The sequence below is a fragment of the Salvia miltiorrhiza genome, chromosome 2 (genome assembly GCF_028751815.1).
Source record: "Salvia miltiorrhiza cultivar Shanhuang (shh) chromosome 2, IMPLAD_Smil_shh, whole genome shotgun sequence".
NCBI lineage: Eukaryota > Viridiplantae > Streptophyta > Magnoliopsida > Lamiales > Lamiaceae > Salvia > Salvia miltiorrhiza.
Window position 1 is genome coordinate 40,137,420 of NC_080388.1, and position 21,466 is coordinate 40,158,885.

The window sequence follows — 21,466 nt, forward strand, 5'->3', positions numbered from 1 at the left end:
TCGAACTTATTACTCCTTCATTTTGTTTAACTTTCATTTGGGGTTTAGTCGTTATGGCTGGCTCATTTGTTAATTACCCAAGTGGTTATATATATATATACCACTAGTTTGTTGTTATTAATGTTGGTTATTTAGTAAATCCCTTTTAAATTTCCATTTCTTATTGTTCACCCAAGTCATAATGTAATACCCGGGCTTTTGATGACGTGTTTAATTGCTTAAGTTTGAGTAAGTAGGGTATAAGATCCCTTGTTTGATTACTTTGTATAGAGATGATGAGTTATATGAAGTTTTGTTGTTATATTTTAAAGATGTTGAGATATTCTTTTGATGATGTGAGGATGATGTGTGATTTTATATCCGTAATTGAGTTTGAGTATTTGAATAATTCGAGATAATTATTTGAATAAGAACGGTGAACTCGGAAGTGAGATCTGAGTCCGTTAAGACGTTTTTGAAATTTTTGACTTTTTGACGATGAATAGTAAAATACTGCTATTTCGTCTTTTTGTCGACTTTCAAAATCTTACGTGCACGTCGTCGAGAAATATTCTTAATTTTTCGATACGAGTCCAATAATGAAAGTTTTTATTTTTGGACGACGAGTGAATAGTAAATCGGGATTTCTCGATAAACGAACCGAGCTCGTTTAACAGAATTTCGAGAACGAGCTTGCGTTTTCTATATTTATATAGAATTACGAGTGTAATGAAAGTGAGTAGGAGTTAAGAGGGTGAGTAACGAAGAATGTGGGTAATTAGTCGTTAAAACGAGACGAAACGGGATATTTAACGACTAACGGGTTAATATCTTAAATATCTAAGGCTACCCCACCAAAACCACCCCCCAAACCACCCAACACCCCTTTATCTACCTCACTCACGGCTGAATTCAGCCAACACACTCCAATCATCTTTGCTCTCTCATACACACAACACCCAAAACACCTACTTATCACGGCAAACACCATTTTTAGCTTGGACGGAGGTTTCAAGCTCCGATTTGAGCACCGAGACGAGCACCGATCATCTTTTCGATCACGTATCTAAGTAGGTAAGATCTCTACCTACGTTTTGATGGTTTTCTTTTCGATTTTCGTCGACGTCGAAAAATGTCGATTCTCGACTTTATTTTGAAACGACGTCGGATCGTCGTGAAATTTTAGTATGTTGTTCTTGGGTAGATGTTGAGCATGTTTAATGAAGGGAGTAAGAACGGAACGAACCGTAGCTATGAAACCCATGAGGGCAGCCCCATTTTTCACATATTAGCTTGTCTTTCGATTTTTGTTTGATCGTTTTGACTTGATATTTGTGCTTAGGGGTATGCTAGAATCGATATATATTAAATTCGTATTTTTTCCAAGCATGAAAATTGTATAAGTTTTTAGAGTATGATTATTTAAATTCGTGAAGTTTGGGACGTTGCATAATGAATATTATTGCGTATATGTGTTCTACGATATCACATGAGCATGCTAATTGATTTACAATTTATGGATGATAATTGTTGAACGAAATTAAAACTGGAATTCTGTCAAAATTTTACAGCAGTTTCAAGCTTATGTTTCGATGCGTTTTCATTGCTTGATGGCTCTGAAATTTTAGTATGTTTATCTATGATATGTGTATTTCGTCGCTACAAAATTTCATGTCTTTTGGACGATGTTTGCTATTTTAAAGATATTTTGAAAAACCCTTGACAGAATCTGTCAACTGTTGGTAGACTTCACAAAAACGTTTATATCTATTAATCCATGAAGGATTTTGCATCACCGTTTTTTTTAAACGAAACTAGACTTCAATACTTTTCTGAAAACATAAGATTTCGATTTTTATGACCTCTGAAATAGAGCAGTTTATTATTTCAAAAATGCCCTGTTCTGCTGTCATATTTTTCCAACAGTAAAAGTGTATGAGTTTCATTGTTTATTTGGCAGATCATATGAACGTTTTCTCTTGTGAAATTTTAACCAAATCTTCAAGGATACCTTTAGTTTTGGCTGATTAAATTTGATGGAATTTTATTAAGGTTTGCCTTGGTTTCTAATGGCCTAAACAAAATTTGCAGAAACTGTCAATCTTTGACAGCCTGCACTAAAAGAGCAATATCTCCAAAAACCTTTAACCTTTTTGGTTAACTACCATTTTTAGAGTGAACTACACTTCATGAAGGTTTTGAGATCAATTGGTATGAGAGTTTATGATGATTGAGTTGGTTGTTATGAATTTTTAAAGATGACACAAAAACAGCAAAACTTTCTAGAAAACAACTTGATTATATTTGTTTTGATGGATGATACGATATGACTAAATGGTGTGAGTTGTGAGAGTTATGATTAACGCACATAAATGTTGGTATCTGACACTCGAACAATTGGTGTCGAGTATAAATGATAGTTTACTGATAAAGAGTTTTGATGATTTTGAATTGTTTGGTTTGCGTTGAAAAGATGTCAAGATGTTAAGTTTTGAGTCGAGAGACGAGTTCACGTAGTGAGATTCACGCGATGAAATCTCGTGGCTGACATTATATATGAATGGGTCATGCCGAAATTTTTAGTGAAATTAGGATTTGAGCATAGTCAATTCTTGTTGACCCGTGACTCAAATACATGCCTAATGGAAAGTTTAACTTTCTAATTGGTTAATTAGACGAGATGAGAGCGAATAGATCTGCTAAGAAAGTGGACTTTTCGATGTGTTAAATATTTCTTTTAATTGAAGTGCTGTTAATTATAACATAAGGATGTTATAATTAATGAGTAATGACGAGAGATAATAATTGTTATATTGATTAACAATCAAGAGAGATGAACATTAGAGATACTAATGTTTCATAAAAGAGATTAGATTATTAATCGAGGTTTCTTTTATAACTTCTCACCAATTCTTCATAACGATGAAGGTCCTTTTGGGAAGTAACGACTTGAGGGAGAGAGTGACGTTACTCATTGATACAGAGACACAACGAGGTGGGCATTACTTTTACTATACGTATATAGAGATCCCCTACGTATCGTGGGCCTCTTATACGAATGAATGCATGAGATGATCTAACTGTTAATTTCAGTTTCATATATATCAAATGAGTTTAAATGTTACATTCAAGCAAGTTATTTCATGACAAAATCTTTGAGTTAAAGTTATTTCAAGTATTGTCTTGCCATAAAATGTTTAAATTTTAGTATGATATCTATCTGCTTTGGCTTTGCCAATGATGCAATCGAATTCGGGTCCTGAGCAGTTGATAGCTATCCTGCCAGGACTAGTGTACACCAGTGACCGTGAGTCATCTAGCGGGTTGGCCGGTCAAGTGACCGTGAGAGGTGGCCACCTCTCCGGCACAAAGTTCCAGATATGATAGATTACAAGAGAACTTAGTCTGCAGACGAACTTTAAGAATCACAAATGAATTTAGTAAGCTTGGGCCTTTTTAGCGAAAAACTCCCTTGCTGTACTGTTTATGATGGCATGACAATTTACAGTTTTGAAGCATGTATTTTTATACCTAGGCATACGTGCCCACTGAGTGCTTTTGTACTCAGCCCTGCATATGTTTTCTAAATGTGCAGGTTGAGCTGATGTGATGATGGTGCTGCAATGAGCGGAGTCTCCAGGGTTGTTAATAAATAGTTAACATGTCTAGAATATGTCTTCATACATATGTCTAGCTACTTTCCGCTGCAACATGTTGTTGATGTTATAGTATGTTATGTCATACTTTTAGTCTTAAGAGAATGGTTTCATATGATGTATAACTTGATTAATGATATTAATTAAGTTTTATGTTGTCTTTCATAGACTGTTCAAAAGAGTATTAATGAGTAAATACGATGATTTTTCTTAAGTTAAGTAAGATTTACGGTTTCAAATGATGCCCCTTTCTTTCCCTTATTCTTTAACCCCATCCCTAGTCGTAGATCACTCGGCTTAACTATCCTTAGTTAAGGCGGGCTGTGACAGAGTGGTATCAGAGCGAAGGAAAAGCTCTGAATTAGAAGTCTTGAGTTTAGTCTAGAATGAGTCACTAGACTAATAGTTATTAACAACCGTGAGCTCAGCGCACCATCACACCAGGCTCAACGAGGTATGTAAAATTTCAAAGTTTATTTGACGTTAAATTTTGAAGAGCATGATGTTGAGGTTATATGATGAGTTATGATGTTACACTTTGAAGGTGCATAGTTTGAGTTTGAGGATGACAACATGATTAATAATGAGTTATTATGTTGTAAGAGCATATGTTGACGTTACATGATGAATCATGAGAGCGTTTATATCATATGATGTTATATGATTGAGGATGCATAATTATGAGTTATGATGTGATGTATTTGAGATGTTTTGTGATGAGAATTGTTTGAGCAGTTGTGATAAGTCACGATGATTTAGATGAAGGAATCTAATGTCATTGTTAAGAGATATTTTTTTTTACTAAGTAGAAGGATGAAATGAGAACTTAGAGCTAAAGTTTGAGAGAATTAGCAATTGCTTTAAGTACTTGTTGGTTTGAGTTATGAGTTTGAGTATGAGCTTGAGTATAATAGCATGATTAATGATGAGTTATTAGCATGCTGCAATGAGATATTGTACGATATGTTGAGTTGTTTTGTGACGTGAGTTTTGCTCACGCAACCTTAATGGTACTTGAAGAGGTATCATGAGCCATAGTCTTTGGAGATGGCTTTGAGAGAGAATTGTTGAGTTGTCTTACTGAGTCACGATGATTTAGATTAAGGGATCTAATATCATTGTTTAGAGAGATTCCCTACTAAGTAAAGATGGGACGAGATGAGAATTTAGATGTTTTGAGCTTGAGTTTGAAGATAACAGTACTACTTAGTAGGAGTTTTGCTAAGTTATGTTTTGTTTATTTCTGTTGCTGGAGCCAAGTAGAGTTAGTTCCTAGAGCCACCTTTAAGTTCTCCTTATAGGTTGGCCAGGACTGTTGGCACTGCACGAAAGTGAACTGTTGTGAGATCGAACTCAGGGAAGATCGGATACGAGGACGAGGCGTACAGTATGTGGTATAGAGATACCCTAGAAGATTTTCAAACACATGTTCATAGACTATGAAAGGATGAGAAAGAGCCAAGGAAGGCTAGGGTTGAAAGGATGAGAAGTAGCCGAGGAGGGCTAGAGTTGATGAGGATGAGAAGAGAAACCGATGTAGGCTAGAGCTCAGGATGATCTTGAGAGTATGCGCGGTACACCCTCGTTTTTGATTAGTTGCAATTACATTGCGATGTATATAACTTACTTAGGAGATACTGGTACTTGAGATTTTGACATGATGATAGATAAGCATGCGAATATAGTACCCTACTGATGTTAAATAGATGGATGTTCCTAGTGTGCTAAAGTAGCAACTAGATGAGTTAACTGGTAGCAGTTACCGTAGGAGGTCCAGACCGAGACATAGTACTATTAATGGTGTCGGTTTAGAAGGGACATTACGATAGATACTATGGTTTTTGTAGGGTTTAAATAACCCCTTTATGTAAGCCCTCTAAAAAGAGGCATTCTACTGATGGATATATTAGGTTGACCAGAGTGGTCTTTTTGTTAGCATTTCGTGAGTGCTTATTGCCTTACAGATGAATGTTAAGGTGACCGTGAGGGTTTCCTTAAAGTTGAGTTAGTAAATTGAACTTGAGTTTCGAGGATGCTTAGAGCGTTGGTCGAGTTGAGTTTTCCTTTTGTGATTTCAAAAATGCCTCAAAGATGTCATCAAGAGTGTGATGTGAAGGATAGGCGGGATAATACTCCGCCACCACCACCGCAACATGAGAGGAGAGTCGAAAAATATTGAACTTTCGAAACAAGAGTCTAGAACATAGGACCCTGAGTTTAAGCTTTTAGCTTGCTGGTGTGAACTTAAGTTTTGTTATGTATAGTATGTTGAGGGTTTAGAAGACACAGAATTTCCAAGTTCGGGATAGTATATCCCGTGTGACTGGGGAGTGATTATGTTGGACCTGGCCAGTCCGCATGATCTAAATCTCAGTAGACGTGTTTTGGGTTTATAAACCCATGTGTTTCAACTTTCGGTTGAAAAGCCAGATGGGTTCTTACTGTAGGTCATTTTGTTCGACCTGGTAGTTACTTCATTCTACCCTCTGGTCATTCATTTGAGTCTCTTGAACAATTTGTTTTGATGTTGTTCTAGGATTGAACCCTTACAACTTTTGAGTTATCCTAGTAGATTCTTTTAATGTATAAGACTAGTGAGAGGCACGTCAGAGGACTTTAACACCTGAGCAACTGGTAAACTATACTTGAGAACAATTTAAGACTACTCTTGAGAAGTATGTACCGAGGAGTACAGTAAGCAGCGAGAGGCTGATTATCGAAGTTTGATGCAAGGAAAGAAATCGGTTGTAGAGTATAATTGAGAATTCTGTGAGCTATCACGTTCGCTCATCAGAAGATGGATACTGATGAAGAGATGTCTGAGTTTTAAATGCCGGTTTAAGGCAGGACTTTAAGGTAGTATGGGCAAGTTATTGGATGCACCCGTTAGAATCCTGTTTAATACAGGGGCCTCGCATTCTTTAAGTGTTTGAAGCATGTTACCTTCAAACTCGAACCAAAACGAGCTAGTCCCAAGTTGAGAGTAATCACTCCTGTAGGAAGAGCTACTACAGTTTCTCACGTGATTTCTAAATTAGACTTTGAGTTAGGATCACTAAAGATGAAAATAAGAACCTTGCACTTAATGCCTATGTGGAACGTAGACATTATTCTAAGGATGGACTGGTTAGCAGAGAACTTTGCCCCGATTGATTGTAAGAAGAGACAGATAACTTTCCAACCACCTGGGAAGGAACAAACATGTTTTCACGACATTGATAGAAAGAAGAGAGTTCCAATCGTTTCGGCACTTCAGGCGTCGAAATTGGTAAAGAAGAAAAAAGCACAAGCTTACCTAGTTTACTTGAATGATGAAGGAGAATCAAGTAAAAAAAAAAAAAACTTTGAGGATGTAGCAGTGGTAAGGGAATATAGAGATGTATTTCCCGAGGTCTTACCAGGATTCCCACCAACAAGATAGTTGGAGTTCACTATCGACCTAGAACCTGGATCAACACCAGTGTCGAAGGCACCCTATAGAATGGCGCCTAAGGAGCTACAAGAGCTGAAGATTCAGCTACAAGAATTGCTCGAGTTAGGTTTTATTAGACGTAGTGTATTCCCGTGGGGAGCACCAGTCCTTTTTGTAAAAAAAGAAGGATGGCACGTTGAGAATGTGCATAGATTATCGAGAGCTGAATAAATTGACACTCAAGAACAAATATCCTTTGCCGAGGATAGATGACTTGTTTGATCAATTACGAAGAGCGAGTTTTTCTTGAAAGTTGACTTGAGATCATATTACCACCAGTTCAAATTTTGACAGAATGATATACCTAAGACAACTTTTCAAATGAGGTATGAGCACTATGAGTTCATAGTTATGCCATTCGGTTTGACGAAGGCACCAGTAGTTTTCATGGATTACATGAATCGAGTTTTCATCAATAACTGGATAAATTTGTCCTAGTTTTCATAGATGATATTCTCATATATTCGAAGAATGAGCAGGAGCGCCAAAACATTTGAGAAAGATGTTGGAAACACTAAGAGTTGAGAAGCTTTTTGCCAAATTCACCAAGTGCGAGTTTTGGTTGAACGAAGTAACTTTTCTAGGACATATTGTATCATCCGAAGGAATTAAAGTTGACCCCGTCAAGGTACAAGCTGTACATGAGTGGAGATCACCAACTACGCCTAACGAGATTCGCAACTTTTTAGGCTTAGCAGGATACTATCAGAGGTTTATTGAAGGATTTTCCATGATAGCAAGACCGAGAAAAGAAGCTAAGAACAATTGGAAAAAGGAGTGTGAAGAGAGTTTTTAAGAGCTTAAAGGAAATTTACTACAGCACCAGTGCCGCTAGTCCCGAAAATAGATAAAGAGTATACCATCTACACAGATGCGTTAGAGAATGGGCTAGGATGTGTTTTGATGCAAGAAGGAAGAGTTACAGTCTATGCATAACGATAACTTAGACCCCACGAGATAAATTATCCAACGCATGATTTAGAGCTTGCAGCCGTTGTGCATGCCCTGAAAATTTGGAGACATCATCTCTACGGAGTTAGATGTGAGATTTTCACGGACCACAAAAGTTTGAAATATTGTTTCGAGCAGAAGGATATTAACATGAGGCAAAGGAGATGGCTCGAATTAGTAAATGATGTTGACTGCAACATTAATTATCACCCTGGCAAGGCCAATGTAGTAGCCGATACATTGAGCCGGAAGGTCTCGTCAAAGTTAGGATGTCTTCTCACGAGAGAGAATGAGCTTATAAAGGACTTTGACAAGATGAGGATAGAGATGATAAAACCACCAGGGACGATAGCGAGTATTGTTGCGACGATGCCTAGTTTGAGGAAAATGGTGATTGAAGCACAAGGAAAGATGAGACAATGAACAAGTTACGAGAAAGGATAAGAGCATGAGATCTCAAGAGTTACCAAAAAGCATCAGACAATGCTATTTTATTTGAGGGGAGAATATGCATTCCCCGCGATGATGAACTTAAGAATACGATCATGAGTGAGACTCATGACACGCCTTACACCGCCCACCCAAGAGGCACAAAGATGTATCAGGTTGTGAAAAATAGATTTTTGTGGGACGGAATGAAATGAGACATAGCTTCGTTTGTAGAGCGATGCTTAGCTTGTCAGCAAGTGAAAGCATTACACCAACGACCCTATGGGAAGTTAAAACCGTTGGAGATTCCCGAGTGGAAATGGGATCACATAGCGATGGATTTTGTGATAGCTTTACCGAAAAGTCAAAGAGGAAATACAGCAATTTGGGTGATTGTAGATCGACTAACAAAATCTGCACATTTCATACCGATCCTAATCGCGTATGGACCAGATAAGTTAGCACAATTGTATGTTCGTGACATTATAAGATTGCATTGAGTACCAGTGTAGATCACCTCAAAAAAAAAAAATTATATCACGTATTTGGATGAGTTACAGAAAGAGTTGGGTACAAGGATGAATTTTAGCATAGCAGACGATAGAAGATATGATAAGAACTACTATCCTTGATAGAGGAGTAAATCGGGAGAATGTGTTGCCACTAATTGAGTTTGCATATAAGACGTGAGATAAAGTTTCGAGATAGGAGACAAAGTTTTCTTGAAGGTTTCACCCTCAAAGGGGATGAATAGATTTGGAGTTAAAGGACAGCTTAGACCCAGAGTTATAAGTCCTTACGAGATATTGCAAAAGATAGGTCCAATAGCGTATAGGTTGGCTTTGTCACCTAGCTTTGGAAATGTGCATAACGTGTTTCACGTGTCACAATTGAGAGGATATATATTTTCGACCCAAACCATGTGGTTTACTAAGAAGAAATGATCTTAGAACCAGACTTGAGTTATGAAGAGAGACCTCAGATGATGTTAGATCATAAAATTCGGCAATTGAGTAATAAGTCGATTGCATTGGATAAGGTCCAATGGAGATATGATAGTTAAGAAAGAAGTGGAAAGAGAGCTTGAGGATAAGATGTGAGAGAAGTACCCGAAACATTTACAAGAGGTACAAATTTCGGGACGAAATTTATTTTAAGGGGGAAGGTATGTAATACCCGGGCTTTTGATGACATGTTTAATTGCTTAAGTTTGAGTAAGTAGGGTATAAGATCCCTTGTTTGATTACTTTGTATAGAGATGATGAGTTATATGAAGTTTTGTTGTTATATTTTAAAGATGTTGAGATGTTCTTTTGATGATGTGAGGATGATGTGTGATTTTATATCCGTAATTGAGTTTGAGTATTTGAATAATTCGAGATAATTATTTGAATAAGAACGGTGAACTCGGAAGTGAGATCTGAGTCCGTTAAGACGTTTTTGAAATTTTTGACTTTTTGACGATGAATAGTAAAATACTGCTATTTCGTCTTTTTGTCGACTTTCAAAATCTTACGTGCACGTCGTCGAGAAATATTCTTAATTTTTCGATACGAGTCCAATAATGAAAGTTTTTATTTTTGGACGACGAGTGAATAGTAAATCGGGATTTCTCGATAAACGAACCGAGCTCGTTTAACAGAATTTCGAGAACGAGCTTGCGTTTTCTATATTTATATAGAATTACGAGTGTAATGAAAGTGAGTAGGAGTTAAGAGGGTGAGTAACGAAGAATGTGGGTAATTAGTCGTTAAAACGAGACGAAACGGGATATTTAACGACTAACGGGTTAATATCTTAAATATCTAAGGCTACCCCACCAAAACCACCCCCCAAACCACCCAACACCCCTTTATCTACCTCACTCACGGCTGAATTCAGCCAACACACTCCAATCATCTTTGCTCTCTCATACACACAACACCCAAAACACCTACTTATCACGGCCAAACACCATTTTTAGCTTGGACGGAGGTTTCAAGCTCCGATTTGAGCACCGAGACGAGCACCGATCATCTTTTCGATCACGTATCTAAGTAGGTAAGATCTCTACCTACGTTTTGATGGTTTTCTTTTCGATTTTCGTCGACGTCGAAAAATGTCGATTCTCGACTTTATTTTGAAACGACGTCGGATCGTCGTGAAATTTTAGTATGTTGTTCTTGGGTAGATGTTGAGCATGTTTAATGAAGGGAGTAAGAACGGAACGAACCGTAGCTATGAAACCCATGAGGGCAGCCCCGTTTTTCACATATTAGCTTGTCTTTCGATTTTTGTTTGATCGTTTTGACTTGATATTTGTGCTTAGGGGTATGCTAGAATCGATATATATTAAATTCGTATTTTTTCCAAGCATGAAAATTGTATAAGTTTTTAGAGTATGATTATTTAAATTCGTGAAGTTTGGGACGTTGCATAATTAATATTATTGCGTATATGTGTTCTACGATATCACATGAGCATGCTAATTGATTTACAATTTATGGATGATAATTGTTGAACGAAATTAAAACTGGAATTCTGTCAAAATTTTACAGCAGTTTCAAGCTTATGTTTCGATGCGTTTTCATTGCTTGATGGCTCTGAAATTTTAGTATGTTTATCTATGATATGTGTATTTCGTCGCTACAAAATTTCATGTCTTTTGGACGATGTTTGCTATTTTAAAGATATTTTGAAAAACCCTTGACAGAATCTGTCAACTGTTGGTAGACTTCACAAAAACGTTTATATCTATTAATCCATGAAGGATTTTGCATCACCGTTTTTTTTAAACGAAACTAGACTTCAATACTTTTCTGAAAACATAAGATTTCGATTTTTATGACCTCTGAAATAGAGCAGTTTATTATTTCAAAAATGCCCTGTTCTGCTGTCATATTTTTCCAACAGTAAAAGTGTATGAGTTTCATTGTTTATTTGGCAGATCATATGAACGTTTTCTCTTGTGAAATTTTAACCAAATCTTCAAGGATACCTTTAGTTTTGGCTGATTAAATTTGATGGAATTTTATTAAGGTTTGCCTTGGTTTCTAATGGCCTAAACAAAATTTGCAGAAACTGTCAATCTTTGACAGCCTGCACTAAAAGAGCAATATCTCCAAAAACCTTTAACCTTTTTGGTTAACTACCATTTTTAGAGTGAACTACACTTCATGAAGGTTTTGAGATCAATTGGTATGAGAGTTTATGATGATTGAGTTGGTTGTTATGAATTTTTAAAGATGACACAAAAACAGCAAAACTTTCTAGAAAACAACTTGATTATATTTGTTTTGATGGATGATACGATATGACTAAATGGTGTGAGTTGTGAGAGTTATGATTAACGCACATAAATGTTGGTATCTGACACTCGAACAATTGGTGTCGAGTATAAATGATAGTTTACTGATAAAGAGTTTTGATGATTTTGAATTGTTTGGTTTGCGTTGAAAAGATGTCAAGATGTTAAGTTTTGAGTCGAGAGACGAGTTCACGTAGTGAGATTCACGCGATGAAATCTCGTGGCTGACATTATATATGAATGGGTCATGCCGAAATTTTTAGTGAAATTAGGATTTGAGCATAGTCAATTCTTGTTGACCCGTGACTCAAATACATGCCTAATGGAAAGTTTAACTTTCTAATTGGTTAATTAGACGAGATGAGAGCGAATAGATCTGCTAAGAAAGTGGACTTTTCGATGTGTTAAATATTTCTTTTAATTGAAGTGCTGTTAATTATAACATAAGGATGTTATAATTAATGAGTAATGACGAGAGATAATAATTGTTATATTGATTAACAATCAAGAGAGATGAACATTAGAGATACTAATGTTTCATAAAAGAGATTAGATTATTAATCGAGGTTTCTTTTATAACTTCTCACCAATTCTTCATAACGATGAAGGTCCTTTTGGGAAGTAACGACTTGAGGGAGAGAGTGACGTTACTCATTGATACAGAGACACAACGAGGTGGGCATTACTTTTACTATACGTATATAGAGATCCCCTACGTATCGTGGGCCTCTTATACGAATGAATGCATGAGATGATCTAACTGTTAATTTCAGTTTCATATATATCAAATGAGTTTAAATGTTACATTCAAGCAAGTTATTTCATGACAAAATCTTTGAGTTAAAGTTATTTCAAGTATTGTCTTGCCATAAAATGTTTAAATTTTAGTATGATATCTATCTGCTTTGGCTTTGCCAATGATGCAATCGAATTCGGGTCCTGAGCAGTTGATAGCTATCCTGCCAGGACTAGTGTACACCAGTGACCGTGAGTCATCTAGCGGGTTGGCCGGTCAAGTGACCGTGAGAGGTGGCCACCTCTCCGGCACAAAGTTCCAGATATGATAGATTACAAGAGAACTTAGTCTGCAGACGAACTTTAAGAATCACAAATGAATTTAGTAAGCTTGGGCCTTTTTAGCGAAAAACTCCCTTGCTGTACTGTTTATGATGGCATGACAATTTACAGTTTTGAAGCATGTATTTTTATACCTAGGCATACGTGCCCACTGAGTGCTTTTGTACTCAGCCCTGCATATGTTTTCTAAATGTGCAGGTTGAGCTGATGTGATGATGGTGCTGCAATGAGCGGAGTCTCCAGGGTTGTTAATAAATAGTTAACATGTCTAGAATATGTCTTCATACATATGTCTAGCTACTTTCCGCTGCAACATGTTGTTGATGTTATAGTATGTTATGTCATACTTTTAGTCTTAAGAGAATGGTTTCATATGATGTATAACTTGATTAATGATATTAATTAAGTTTTATGTTGTCTTTCATAGACTGTTCAAAAGAGTATTAATGAGTAAATACGATGATTTTTCTTAAGTTAAGTAAGATTTACGGTTTCAAATGATGCCCCTTTCTTTCCCTTATTCTTTAACCCCATCCCTAGTCGTAGATCACTCGGCTTAACTATCCTTAGTTAAGGCGGGCTGTGACACATAACCCCGGTTAACCCGTCATTGGGATAGTGGGCTGTGACAGAGTGATATCAGAGCAGTTCGTTTGCTCTGGCCCTAGAAACCTTATTCTAAAAAGCCAAGTCTAGTTTGATTCACTAGACATACGTGGGTTCATACAACACCGCTCAACACTCCATTACATCGTGCTCAATCAAGGAAAAAGGTAACTACAGTTTCAACGTTTTAAAGATGTTATTGTTCTAAACTGTTTCATGAAAATGTTTATGTAAAGAGCATGCTATGATGAATTATTGAATGTTTTGCCTTTCATTGAAATGTTGAATGTTTTGCCTTTCATGGCATATCATTGCAGTTATGATGTTATGATAAGAGAAGAATGACAGAGAATTGACACATGCTTTCCCCAGAAAACATAGATTGCTATAAGTTGCATGATCACTACTCTAAAAAGAACATAGACTGCTGGATTAGTAGGATATCTCTACAATCTAGATTCTTAAAGTGATGATGTAGAAGAATGAAAGAGAACTTAGAGCATTTCAGCTCCCATAAGAAAACAATGGTTCTTTTGAACTACAAAGAGGAATGAAAAGACATGTACGCGTTGAAGAAAAAGCACGGGATGATGATACAAGACGAATTCAAGGCAAACGCTGCATCAAGGGTTTGAGCATAGTCTCTACGTTCAAATGTTCACACGCGATGGAACACCGAATCGACTTTTAGTACACGATAGATTTTAAGAACAGTATGCTTTGCCTATATATATGTATATATTTGTGTACATGTTATACGTGGGGGTTTGGGTTCAATAGGACATAGAACTTTAAATTAAGCTTTTGGTTTGCCAGTACGAACTTGAGTTTTATTATTATGAATAGTTGTCCACGGCTTTCTAAGTTCGGGATGATGTCTCCCGTGTGACTGGAAGGTGATGATGTTGGACCTAGCCAGTCCACATGATCCAAATATCAGTAGACGTATTTTGGGTTGAAAACCCATGTGTTTCAACTTTCGGTTGAAAAGCCAGATGAGTTTTTACTCTAGATCATTTTGTTCGACCTAGTAGTTACTCCTTTCTACCATCTGGTTATTCGTTTGAATTTCTCAACAAATTTTTCTGCACCACTTTGTTTTGATATCGTTCAAGAATTGAGCCTTACAATTGTTGAGTTGTCCTAGTACCCTCTTGTGATCAATAAGGATTTAGATGTTTTGTTATGATGCTTTCATGATTAAATCAAGAGGAATATGTTATGAATTGAGGTAAGGAATATACTGAGGATCTTTTATCTTTGAAGCACAGAATGCCTCCCAGAAGAGCCCCAAGAAACAATGTGGGAACCGCAAACGAACCCCCACGAAGGGTTGAGGAACTTTTTCTTAAACAGAGCCCGCCAACATTCAACGGGACCGGCAACCCGACTGATGCCAAAATCTGGATTAGAGCAATGGAAAGGATTTTCGACTTTCTTTACTGTTCTGACCAAGAGAGACTCTCTTGTGTTGCATTCCAACTAACTGGGTCGGCAGATTTTTGGTGGGAAACCAAGAAGAGGGCAATGACCCTCGAACAATTGGAAAACCTGACTTGGGAAGACTTCAAGACGGAGATCTACGATAAATACATTCCCAAGAGCTACAGAAAGAAGAAAGAGACAGAGTTTTTCAATCTGAAACAAAACAAGATGTCCGTGACGGAATACGATCGCGCTTTCTGCGACATGTCTCGCTATGCCCCTCATCTGATCGACACTGATGAAAAGATGGCCGAGAAGTTTCGTTCAGGCCTTAGGCATGAGATCAAGATGGCGCTTGCTGGTCATGGTAATCTCACCCACTCTGAGGCACTTAGCAGAGCCCTGGATGTTGAAGCAGCCATGCCTGAAGACCGCCCAACCCAGACTCAAGCTTCGGGAAACAACGATCGTGGGAAGAGAAAATGGGATGGCAACAACAACAATAATAGGGGTTACTACAACAACCAAGATAACAAGAGGCCATGGCAAGGAAACATGATGCCATAAGGGCAATGGCAAGGACGACCAGTCAATCCAGGATCAGCTGGAAACAATCAGGGCCAGCTCAGGGCACCTTTGTGTCCCAAATGCTCCAAGTCACATCCCGGCATATGCTTGGCTGGCAGCAATACCTGCTTTAAGTGTGGCCAGAAGGGCCATTTTGCCAGAGACTGCCAAGGAAAACCTCAAGGAGGAATGAGAGGGCCAAATCAGCCGAGCCAAGTACAACCACTCAGGGCTATTCAAGGCCAACAACTACTCTACCCACCACTGTTCGCTAATATTTTCACCACGCCGCAAGTATACGGGTAGTTGTAATATATGGAAGCAAGGTCGTATCCCACAAGGATTAGTAGTTCAATCTAGTGATTATCCTAATTCATTATGCTAGAGCTATTTAGACTAAACAAGGAGGTGAGTGGTTTGATTAACTAACAAATTCAAAGACAAAATAAGAACAATCAAACAAAGTGGATTAATTAAGTGATGAAGGTGGTTTAGGGATTAGGCATCGATGGATTAGCAATGGACTTCAAATTAGCTCAATATTAGTCTTGATATTCCTATTTATCTAGAGTGATCTCCCCACTAGTTCTAGCCCCCTCCCGGACGACTAAAACGGTAGATTACGGGTCATAGTTGCCGTCCCCGGTCAACTTCTAACCTATAACTCCCAAAAGCACAAAGGATCGGTAAACTCTCACCCAACTCTCAACCTCCCGGTTTATTGAGTCAATATGTTTCAAGCTCCTAATCTATTGTGATTATCCTCTCCCGATTCAAATCACAAATTAGAAATGCAGAGAAAGTGGCCAACAATCCATACAAGAATTAAAGCTAGGGCTTGAAAAGATAATAACAAGGAAATAATCAAGACATATATTAAGCATAATAATCAATCCATCACATAATCAACTAGCCTAATCCCCAAACCAATGGGGGATTTTATCCAAACATGTTCACAAACAACAAACCAAAATCAAAGAAATACATAAATGAAAGAGAGAGTAAGAAGTGACAAATCCTATTAATGAGCTTTCTTCAATCTTCTCTCCTCTTCAATGCCTTCAATCTTGGTAAAAAGATGTGGTAATGGAGGCTAGGGTTTGGTGTGAATGAATTGGGGAAGATGGAATTGGGTGAGTATGAGGTTGGGGAAGATGAATAATGTGAGGAAAAGGGGGAGAAAGGGGTTTAAGGGCTGAAAAACGCGACTCCGCTCTTTTCCCGCGGTCATGGCCCGCGCCCGTGGTGCTCAAACGTGGGCAAAACTCAGGGAACCCGCGGTCCCGCCCCGCGGCCGCGGGTGGTGACCGCGGTACACCCCTGGAATTGGGAACAGCTGACCCGCGGTCCCACCCCGCGGCCGCGGGTGGTGACCGCGGGGTACTGGGCGTTTTGCACAGTCCGCTCGTTTTGCTCCGTTCTCCCTCGTCCGGACTCGGATTTGGTCGCCGTTTGCGCTCACGGATTCCTCTCGAGACGTACTTCAATCTCATATCTTCAAAATGCTCCAATTAATCCTTTATTTTTCCTGAAATTACTCCAAAACTACACCAAGATATCAAATCTTCATAAAACTAAATATTCGGGCACAAACAAGCATTCACAAGCAAAACATGAAGGGAAATGACAACAAAACATGTGGAATTGAGGTATGAAAACCATGTTTGTCAACCCCCCAAACTTAAAGTGTTGTTTGTCCCCAAACGACGAAGAGAAGAGAAATAAAAGTAAACAAACATGTGAGCATGAATTGGTGTCATTTCAAGGGCTTCAAATTTTACAAAAAATCTTTCAAAAGTGCATCACAAGTATAAATGCATTCCAAGAAGTCACAAGTGATAATGAGTTCAATATTATAACCTCCAAGCTTGAATCCTAACAAAGTGGATGTTTCAATGACGCACTCAACTCTCAAGTGTTTAGAATGGACGTGTTTGCACTCAAATTGAAACAAGTATGCAATCTACCATAAGCTTGCCATTTATCCTAACTCTCTATACTTCAATGTGTTACAAATAAAGATCAAAAAGGGCTTCTATTTAGGTTGCAATGAGAGCTCTTTGGTGAGGTGAGGTGTTTATAGGCAAAGTGACTCATATCCCATACAATTCCCAAATTGAATATGTCATATTCACCATTGTTCTTTTCTAATCAATCAACCAATATCCCCACTTTTCTTCCTTTTCACCCTATGAATACTTATCAAGACCATGATTCAAAAGGAAAATCACTCCCCTTTGTACTATTTTATTCACATGTCTCTTCATTTTTCTTTCTTTTTCTTTTTGAGCTTATAGGAGACTAGTGATTTTCACTCAATCGAAGTTTGACAAGCAATTTCAATCATTTTCCAACCATTTTCATCAAAGCAACCACTAACACTCTAAGTTCTACCCCTTTATCATTGGTTCATTAAAAGAAAGGCTACAAGGCACGAAAGGGGTAAACTAGGATCAAATGAGAATTTGGACACAATTTGAGTTAAGTGGCTAACAAGGATGGCCTTAAATCACTTCAATATTAACAACACATCTACTTTTATTTTCAAGAAAGGACTCATGGCAAGTTCTAGAGATCAACACACATGCTCAAATGATTTACACTCAAGAACAAAATGAGATTGTAAATGTATGACAATCAAAGGCTCAATTCTTACAAGCTCATTTTCAAGTTCTTGGAGGCAAAACATTTAACTCACTTGTCACAAGTTCAAACTTTTCATGCATAATCCACAAGTGATACACACAATTTTTCCAAGAAACGATTCATATCATAAGCCCAATGACATTCAATCAACATCACAAAGTTTGATACAATTATCCCAAGCAAAACAAAAACAAAAATATCAACCCAACTAACTCTCAAGCTTTCATTTATTCAACAATAACAAAAACAAGACAACAATACTAAAACAAACAAAAACAAGTAAAGCTTAAGATAGATGAGACAACTAATCCATCTCTCCCCTCCCCCCAAACTTATTTCACACAAAGTGAAAATGAGTTTGGAAGAAAAGAGAAGGAGAAGTTGTTTCGGACTCACAAAAAAAACTAACATATAAAAAAAATAAAAATAAACCATACAAAAATTAAAGGGTACCTTGTTGGGGTGCCTCCCAACTAGCGCTTAGTTTAACGTCATGAGCTAGACGTCTCCATGATGGTGTTATGGCTCGGGGGTGGTTCCAACGAACACTTCAACTTTTGGTTTCAAGGGCAAAAATGCCTTGATTCTTTCCTTCTCAACCACAAAGGTTCTTTCATCCTTCTTTCTCAATTCAATTGCTCCATTGTTGAAAACCTTGTTGATTTTGAAAGGACCCGTCCATTTTGATCTTGGCTTTTCCGGAGGTAGTGATTGACGGAAGGTGAGGAGAAGGACTTCATCATCGGGTGCAAACTCCCGTTTGTGCATCATCTCGTCATTAGCACTTATTGTCCTCTCTTTGTAGAGGCTTGACTTCTCAAATGCGTGATACTCATCTAACTCTTTGAGTTGGAGTACACGGTCTTGCCCCATTGGATGTATCTCATTCTCACCAAAGAATGCATACTTCAAGTGTGTGGGGAGAAGCTTCAACTCCAAGCCTTGGGCTTCCTCCTCTTTCCTTTCTCCCTTCAATTTTTCTTTCATGTTGATGCAAGGTTCAATCACTTGCATCAATTTGCATTCCTCCACTCTCATTCTTTCTTCCCCATCTTTGTGCTTGGGAGCTTTGTGGATTGAGAAGGTAACACTCTCATCATTCACTCTCAATGTGAGCTTGCCCTTTGCAACATCAATTAGGGCCCTCCCCGTCGCCAAGAATGGACGTCCAAGGATCAAAGGTACATCCTTGTCCTCAACCATATCCAACACCACAAAATCCACCGGAAAAATGAATTTGTCAACCCTCACCAAGACATCCTCCACTATCCCTTTTGGATATGAAACGGAACGGTCCGCCATTTGCAAAGCAATCGTGGTTGGCTTAATGGTTCCTATTTCAAGCTTGTTGAAGATGGAGAGAGGCATCAAATTTATGCTTGCTCCCAAATCACACAAGGCCTTTCCAAAACGACCATTTCCAACATCACATGGGATAGTAAAGCTCCCGGGATCCTTGATCTTGATGGGTAGCTTCTTTTGAAGAATGGCACAACATTCTTCGGTGAGGTTGACCGTCTCAAATTCTTCTAATTTCTTCTTCTTGGATAGAACTTCCTTGAGAAATTTTGCATACTTGGGCATTTGTTGCAAAGCTTCAACAAGGGGGATGTTGATGTGTACCTTCCGAAAGATCTCAAGGAATTTAGAGAACTCACTCTCCACATTTTTCTTTTGAAGTCTTTGAGGGAATGGAATTGGTGGGCAATAAGGTGGTGGTGCCTTGTACACATCTTTCTCCTTCTCCTTATCGCCTTGCATTTTTGAGGAAATGTTCTCATCATTGTTCATGACTTCCGGAGGTATCTTGGACTCTTCAAGTATCTTCCCACTTCTTATAGTGATAGCCTTGCAATGTTCATTTGGATTCACAACGGTGTTACTCGGAAATTGCCCCTTTTGATGTTGGTTGCTTAAGGATTCGGCAATTTGTCCCACTTTCATCTCAAGCATTTTCAATTGGGTTGCTTGAGCCTCTAACCTTTCATCGGTTCTTGTCATGTGGGCTTGAGTGGCCGTTATGAATTTCATTAAGATCTCTTCAAGGTTGAGCTTCTTCTCTTCCTTGATCATGCCATCATTAACCGCAAATCCGGGCGGTGGTTGCAAGAAGTTATTGGGATTACCATAGGAAAGATTCGGGTGACGATTTGCTTGAAACCCTTGATTGTATTGCCCTTGTCCTTGATAGCCACCTTGTTGTTGGGGCCGGAAGTTCCCATAGCCTCGGTTGTTGTTGTTGTTGATGTAGTTCACATCCTCAAAGCTAGTTTGTTCTTCAACCACGGGTTCTACTCTTGATATTGACATAGCATCAATCTTGCTATTCATAGCGGTCAATTGAGCCGTCAAAAGAGCTATTGGATCCGAGCTTGTTGTAGCCGCCACCTTCTTCAAAATAGTCCTCTCCCCCGGAAATTGGTAGCTATTTGCGGCTAAATTTTCAATGATGTGGGCGGCCTCCTCGTGGCTCTTCTCCAACAATGCTCCATTGGCCGATGCATTCATGTCTCTTTGCATCTCACCACTACACCCGGTATAGAATGAGCAAATAATGGTGTTTTGATCCAAACCATGGTTGGGACACTTCCTTATCATCTCTTTGAATCTCTCCCAAGCTTCATAGAAGGTCTCTCCATCGAATTGATGAAATTGGACAATGTCCTTCTTCATCTTCATTGTCTTACTTGGAGGGAAGAACTTGATAAGGAACTTTTGAGCCATTTTCTCCCATGTAGTGACGGAACCAATCTCCAAAGATTGATACCACGTCTTGGCTATGCCCCTTAGTGAGAAGGGAAAGAGTCGGAGTCGAATGGCATCCTCCGGGACTCCATTTATCTTGATAGTATCGCATATCTCCAAGAAATTGCCGAGATGTCCATTCGGGTCATCTTGAGAAAGACCGGCAAATTGATTTTGTTGCACCATGTTGATGAGACTCGCCTTGAGTTCAAAATTGTTGGCATTGATTCTTGGGGCATGCACTCCCCCTTGTTGGACCACGGGTTGGAACATATTGCTAATAGGTGGTGGTGGTGGTGCATTCCTTCGAGCCTCTTGCTCATTGATACGCCCTTGTATAGCCTCCAATTGTCTTTGGAGTTGGAGGATCAATTCTTGATTTTCCATCATGTTTCCCTCCATTTCTTTCTCTCTTCTTGCTCTTGCTTTGTTGTGTCGGCAAAATGCTTCAACCTCAAGGTTAATGGGTATAAGAGGTGCACCCTTAGACCTTGTGTTCATACACTACCTACCAACCAAAAAGAAACAAAGAGTCAAGACACAATCTTAAAATTGAAAATAAAAATAAAGCAAGTAAAATGTCCAAAGTAGTTAAGCACAATGATTCAAAATATCACAAGTAATCAA

General features: G+C 38.3%; 2 long non-coding RNA genes and 1 other non-coding gene across 3 annotated transcripts; all 3 read left to right on the forward strand.

The window, feature by feature from the left end:
- The first annotated feature begins 897 nt into the window (after positions 1-897).
- On the forward strand, positions 898-3,800 carry LOC131013422 (uncharacterized). Its single transcript, XR_009097671.1, has 3 exons — positions 898-1,053; positions 2,908-2,974; positions 3,575-3,800. It is a non-coding gene; the product is annotated as an uncharacterized LOC131013422 (long non-coding RNA).
- A 6,632-nt stretch (positions 3,801-10,432) lies between these two features.
- On the forward strand, positions 10,433-13,274 carry LOC131013421 (uncharacterized). The gene is made up of 3 exons (XR_009097670.1): positions 10,433-10,527; positions 12,382-12,448; positions 13,049-13,274. It is a non-coding gene; the product is annotated as an uncharacterized LOC131013421 (long non-coding RNA).
- A 7,389-nt stretch (positions 13,275-20,663) lies between these two features.
- On the forward strand, positions 20,664-20,770 carry LOC131013701 (small nucleolar RNA R71). The gene has a single exon (XR_009097789.1). It is a non-coding gene; the product is annotated as a small nucleolar RNA R71 (small nucleolar RNA).
- Positions 20,771-21,466: the final 696 nt, after the last annotated feature.